Below are 7,148 nucleotides of genomic sequence, written 5' to 3'. Positions count from 1 at the left end.
TGTATTGTGATTGAGCATGTTTTAAATGGACAGGCAGGCGTTCAGACAGAATGTCTGCTAGTTCCGCTATTGTTACAACAGGTCAGTGAAAACTCTAAGTATTAACTCCTTAAACAGTGTTGGAAGGTCTGTAACCAAACTCAGGAACTGTGGTTCTCAACCCTAGTTGGGCAATAGAATCACCTGAGGAATTTACAAAAACACTGTGATGCCTTTACCCAGTAGGCCAGTTAAATCAGAATCTCTTGAGAGTGGAACCCATGTATTAGAACTTTGTTTAAAATCTCCCTAGATGGAGATAAACATGTTCTGTAATTAGATAGTGATGATGGTTGTGCAACTTTGTGAATAAGAATTACTGACTTGTACACTTTAACAGGGTAATTTTTGTGGTGTGTCAATTATACCTCAATTAAAAAAAATACTCTCTCAGCTTATTCTAATGTATAGCCTGGACTGAGAACCACTCTGAGACTGGACAGTTTTCCAGTCTGAGTGTACATTGGAATCTACTGGGGAAGTTTAAAACATACTAAAGCCTAGGGGCACCTGGGATGCTCAGTCAGTTAAGCGTCAACTTCAGTTCAGGTCATGATCTTGCCTGTCCAGAATTTGAGCTCCAAATTGGTTCTGTGCTGACACCTCAGAGCCTGGAGCCTGTTTCAGATTCTGTGTCTCCCCCTCTCTCTGCTCCTCCCCCAATTCCTCTCTCTCTCTCTCTCTCTCTCTCTCTCTCTCTCTCTCTCTCTCTCTCTCTGTCTCTCTCTCTCTCTCTCTTTCTCTCTCAAAAATAAAAACAAACAAAATACTGAATCTTAGTCATGATCACCATAAATTCTTATGTTGTTGGTCAGGGTGATATCTAGGCATCAGGAGTTTAAAAGTCTCCTCAGGTGATAGCAATGTGCAGGAGGTTGAGACCACTGGTCTAGAATAATGACCTACCACCCAGGCTCCCCAGAGGAGCACCTGGGAACTTGTTAGAAATGCAAATTCTTAGTCTCACCCTAGACCTACTGAATCAGAAACTCTAGGGTTGGGTCCAGCAGTCTTTGTTTTAATAAGCCCTCCAGGTAATTCTGATGCTGGGCACGGTTTGAGAACCACTGCTCTAGCTCTCAAGGAAATTGCGTTCCAATCCAGTTATTATCCTTAAATTTCCCTAATCCCTAAATATTTGTGGAAGACCTATTCCAGATGTAGGAAACCTTTTCATACCTAGCACCATGCTACACAACAACCAGGTCCAGCTGGAACCAATCAGTGAACCAATCAGTGAAAAGGAAACCATATAGGACACTGAGTTGTAGTGTTTCTCTTACATGCTGTTAATTTCAGGCCAGTGAGCTGCGGCAGGGAGCAGGAGGATCTGGAAGAAGGGGATGCGGCATGAAGACTTTGCTGCTTGCCGCGGAAGGAGGTACACCGGGGGCGATGAGGCTGTAGAGCAAGACGTTCTTTTCCAGGCGGAGGTGGTAGAAGCTTTAATCCAGGTGGGGGCTTGGTTCATAGCGGCAGCAACAACCTTCCGAGATGGAAGGCAGTAATTTCAAAGGCGATGGTGGCAGAGGAGGATTTGGACAAGGAAGTGACCATGGAGGCTTTAACAAAGGCCAAGACCAATGATCTCCCGAACATGTAGTTTTATTAGGAGAGTTCCTGTCTCCCTATGAGATGACATAGTTTGTAAATGTTCTACAGACAAAAATAAGGTGTTTCATTTCAGTGCTCCAGTTTATTTATAGAACAAAGAGCAAATTAGTAAAGTGGATGAAAAATGTGGACAACTTAGAGACTTTATTTTCTGTTAAACTTGGAAAATATGAAGGCGCTTTCCTCTAAAAAACTGCAGAAGTTTCATATTGACCCATATAAACTGCTATCATTGCAGAGGTTTTTTCTTCGACCTCCAGGTGAGAAGGGACCTCTATGAGGTGGTGGCAGGAGGAAGGGGTGGGGATGGCCCAGTTGGTAAAGGTGGTGGTTTAAGAGGCAGAAGAGAAGGAAGGTGGAGGTGGAGGTTTCAGAGGGGAAGCAGGGGGTGGTTCCGAGGGAAACAATATTCAGTGTAAGTTCACAGAGAAACTTCCTGCACGATCCACTTCTGTGGACCAGAAACTTGTTTCTTGAGTAATTCTTGAGGAACTGGTCATTTTATGATAGTGGAACTAAACTGTCAATGCATGCAAAAGTGAGTGAAACAAAATAGGCAATTTTTTGTGAACACGTGTTTTGTATAATGTTTGGAACTCTGGATGCTTAATAAATGGACAATTTTCATTTGAAGTATTAAAAAAAGAGTTAATTTGGGGCTCCTGGGTGGCTCAGTTGGTTAAGTGTTGGTTTGGCTCAGGTCATGATCTCATGGTTCGTGAGTTGAAGCCTCACATCAGCTTGAAGTCTGGAGCCTGCTTTGGATTCTGTGTCTACCTCTCTCTCTCTGCCCCTCCTCTGCTCATACTCTGTCTGTCTCTGAAAAATAAATAAATGTTAAAAAAATTTTTTAATAAAATAAACTTAAAAAGTTAATTTCAGTTCTCACACCAAATCCTTGAGATTAGAATTACAAACTACTACATACATGGCCTGTTATTCCTTTTCTTCATGTACTCTGAAACTCAAAATACATGTGTAACCTCAAATCCTTCCTTACGCTTAGCCTTTTTAAGCCAGTGATTCTCTTTCTTCTTCATTTTGATCAATTAAGACTTCTGCAGCCATTTGAGAATGATGTTGCTTTGACATTTTAGGAAATACATTGTGTAGAATTTTGTTTTCTAAATTTGTGATGAAACCCCTAGATTTAAATCTGTATTGAGGATTTTGAGATAATTTTTTTCTGTCTGCCAGCCCACAGTTGTGTTTTATGTTACTGAATCATTAATTACGGACTTTTAATGAAGCAGGTTTCCTTAGATTTTCAGCATTTGTGGAAATATCTCTTAACAGTATTGATCTAAAATCAGTCTTTGAAGAAATGGCCTACATTATTTGTCATATGTTAGGTCACTTTGATATAACGAGGTTGCTAATAATTTATCCCCGCAACACTAATTACTCCCAAATTACAAATAGAAGGCTCAGAAGCATACACACATACACACCTCTCTAGGCTCATTAACCCAGGGATGACACAGCAATATTTCTGGGTCCTGAATTGTGACCACACTTTCATTTCAATAGAGCGATAAGCTACTAAACCAAGACTTATTCCTTGAAATTACAGTGCCTTAAATTTGAGTTCCAAGGCCTGTCAGCATCAGAACCTAGTTTTACGTAACTTTATCTACCTCGTATGCACTCCAAAATAGAGGATTTCAACTAATTCTGCCAGACAGATGCCTCAACCCTTGAGTACTATCCCATTCCCACTGGGGCCTTGCCCTGGTACCCCGTCACCATGGTGACATTCAGACATCCCTCAAGAGGCCTGAGCAGGTGAGTCCGTGCATGGAGCTCATTATCCCCCAGAGCCAGAAGACAGAGTAATGCATAGAAGAGTAGTTGTAAATCATGGAAGATAAGTAAAAGATAGTTACTAGGACCATTCATGGTAATTCTTTAGAGGACAGATGATTAAGTAAAATCAGGAAAGAACAAGGTTGAAAATAATTGGAAATAAGGTCAGTAAATTGGTTATGAAGGAAATACTCTCTAGTGAAGAATGTGTTCTGAAACATCAGATAGTCGTTTCTATAAATTTACTGGGAATAACTTTTTAAAAATCATGTGTGAAAAGTTTCTCAGTGAGCTGGTAGAATCTTTCTGCCTTTGGAAACCCTGGGAAGTTTTTTTAAATGTGTCCCTCACTAGTTCCTCAAGTCTTAAAAATCGATTTCTACTCATTCTCCATGGAGTTCATTGTCCAAATATTATTAGTAACATTTTTTGAAAATTATAATCACACATAGTGACTGATCCATTATCCTTTACTTATAACATATCAGTAACCTCCCAAAGTAGATAATTGTATCATTATATGCAGCAGGATCTCTGACTATGACAGGTGTGGTTAGAAGGGGACACAGATGAGATGACAGCATAAGGTCTGCTCAGGGATGAACACTTTTTCATTTTTATTTTTTAAGTTTATTTATTTTTGAGAGACAGAGCACGAGTGGGAGAGGGGCAGCGAGAGAGGGAGACACAGGATCTGAAGCAGGCTCCAGGCTCTGAGCTGTCAGCACAGAGCTCAATGTTGGGGCACAAACTCACGAGCCTCAAGATCATGATCTGAGCCAATGTTGGACACTTAACCTACTGAGCCACCCAGGTGTCCCCAGGGATCAATACCTTAAAAAAATTACCTAGTTTTTCATAAATATTACCACCTGAAAATAATTAGAAACTATACCTGATAGCATATACTTTGCTTTGGTTTTCTTGGTACTTGAATTACTCCTGTAATAATAAAAAAAGTCACATTGAAAAAGAATTCATTATATAATCAATCTAAAAACAATGTATTCTATAATAGCATTAAAGTGAAATTACATATAGTTTTATACTTGTGATAACCTAAATAAAAGAGATTAATAAAAATTAACATATATGCTTTTTAGAACCTCAGTATAAATATCAAGGAACTAGTTTTAAGACAGTAAAATGTTTTTCTCTCTAAAAATCATGTGGATTATATAAAAATATGAAATGGATATCTTTTATATTAATGGAAGAGGGTGCATATTAACTCTCAAGTAGCAAAAAAGAATTTCTCTGTATTTCTACCACGAAAAGAACTATTGCCTCATGGCTCAAAAAACAAGAGACCTAGTGGTGTTAATGATTTCAAAAGCAATGGAGTAAAACCATCCATCTCTAGTTTTCACAGATAATTCAGTGCGTAGGGAAGATCTAAGTGTGAGTGTAGAAATTGGTATATTTTCTGCAACTGCTTTTCTTTAATCAATAAACTTTATTTTTTAGAGCAGTTTTAAGTTTACAGTAAAACTGAGTAGAAATTGCAGAGTTCCAGTATACATTCTGTAGCCTACCTCACACCATACAACTTCCCCTCCTACTGACATCCTCCACCAGCGTAGGACATTTATTACAACTGTTAGAGTTACACTGACCCATCATTATCACCTCAAGTCCATAGTTTAGGGTTTATTCTTGGTAATGTACATTCTGTGGGTTTGGACAAGTGTATATTGGCATGTGTCCATTGTAGTACCAGACAGAGTAGTTTCACTGCCCTAAAAATCTTCTGTTTGTGGCCTATTCATTCTTCTTCCTGACCCCGGAACTACTAATCTTTTTACTCCCTCCATTGTTTTGTTGCCTTTTCCACAATTCAGTCACACAGTTGGAATCATATACTAGGCAGCCTTTTCAGATTGGTGTTTTTTCTTTAGTAAGAGACTTTAAAGTTTCACTTATGTCTTTTTGTAACTTGACAGCTTATCTCTTTTTAGTTCTGAATCATTAATTTTCAATTGTCTGGATGTACCACAGTTTACTTAACCATTCACCTACTGACAGATATCATGAATGCTTCCAGGTTTTCATAAATCTAAAGAAACCTCCACAGGCAGGTTTTTGTGTGAATGTAAGTTTTCAGTTCGTTTGGGTAAATAGGAAAGGGAATAATTACTGGATTATATGGTAAATATGTTTAGTTTCGTAAGAAACTACCAAATTGTCTTCCAAAGTGACTGTACTGTTTCACATTCCCACCAGCAATGAGTGAGATTTCAGATTGCTTCACATCCTTGTCAATATTTGATGCTGTCAGTGGTCCACATTTTGGTTATTCTGGTAACTATGTAGTGGTATGTCATTATTTTATTTGAAATTGTTACTGATCTTAGTGGGAAAGCTTTGAGTTTTTCATCATTAGGTATAATGTTAGCTGCAGATTTTTTTCCAAGATAGTCCTTATCAAGTTGAGGAAGTTTCCCCTCTATTCTTAGTTTCATGAGAATCTTCATTATGCATAAGTATTGGATTTTGTCAAATGCTTTTTCTATAGCTGTTAGTATGATCATGTGATTTTTTTCTTCAGCCTGTTGATATATTATATCAATTAATTTTTGAATTGCAACTTTGCATATCTGATATAAATCCCACTTGATCATGGTGTATAATTCTTTTTATACACTGTTGATTTTTATTTTCTGATATTTTGTTGAAAATGTTTACGTTTATGTTCAAGATACTGGTCTGTAGTTTTCTTGCAAAGGTTTGGTTTTGGTATTGGTATAATGCTGGCCTCATAGAATAAGAAGTATTCTACCTGTTTTTATCTTTTGGAAGAAATTGTAGAGAATTACTATAATTTCTTCCTTAAGTGTGCGGTATAATTTACCAGCAAATCCATCTGGTTCTGGTGCTTTCTGTTTTGGAAGATTAATTATAGATTCAATTTCTTTAACAGATATAGGGTTATTTAGATTGTCTATTTCTGTTTGTGTTGATTTTAGTAGATTGTGTCTTTCAAGAAATGGAGCTGCATTTCATCTAGGTTATTAAGTTTGTATTCATAGTGCGGTTCACAGTATTTCTTTATTATCCTTTTAATGTCCGTGGGATCCATTGTTACGTTCCCTCTTTCAGTTATGGCTTTAGTTATTTGTGTGTCATCTTCTTTTTCCTGGTTAGCATGGTTAGAGGCTTATAAATTTTAATGATCTTTTCAAAGAAGCAGCTTTTGGTTTTGTTCATTTTCTGTATTAATTTTCTAGTTTGAATTTTATAGATTTCTGCTCTAATTTTTTTTCTTTTGCTCACTTTGGATTTAATTTGCTCTGTTTTCTAGTTTTCTAAAGTGGAAACTTAGTTTATGGGTCCTAGGGGCACCTGGGTGGCTCAGGTGTTTGAGCCTCTGACTCTTAATCTCAGCTGAGGTCATGATTTCATGGTTTTATGAGTTCGTGCCCCACATCAGGTTTTGCACTGACGGCACAGAGCCTCCTTGGGATTCAGTCTTTCCCTCTCCCTGCTCCTCCCCAGCTTGCTCGCTCTCTTTCTCTCTCAAAATAAATAAACTTAAAAAAAGATTTTTTAAATTATAGGTTCTAAACCTTTCTTCTTTTCTAATACATACCTTCAGTGAATCCTAAATGTCCCCCTTAGCCCTGCTTTCAATGTATCCAACAAATTTTGATAGCTTGTATTTAATTTCTATTTCATTACAAATATTTTTT

The 7,148-nt window shown here is 37.6% G+C and overlaps 1 pseudogene; it reads left to right on the top strand.

The window, feature by feature from the left end:
• Window positions 1-1,533: 1,533 nt before the first annotated feature.
• LOC115293480 overlaps window positions 1,534-7,148 on the top strand; it is a 9,098-nt pseudogene continuing 3,483 nt past the window's right edge.

This window comes from Suricata suricatta, chromosome 6 (assembly GCF_006229205.1).
Source record: "Suricata suricatta isolate VVHF042 chromosome 6, meerkat_22Aug2017_6uvM2_HiC, whole genome shotgun sequence".
In the NCBI taxonomy this organism is placed as follows: domain Eukaryota; kingdom Metazoa; phylum Chordata; class Mammalia; order Carnivora; family Herpestidae; genus Suricata; species Suricata suricatta.
This window is presented reverse-complemented; position numbering and strand designations above follow the sequence as displayed.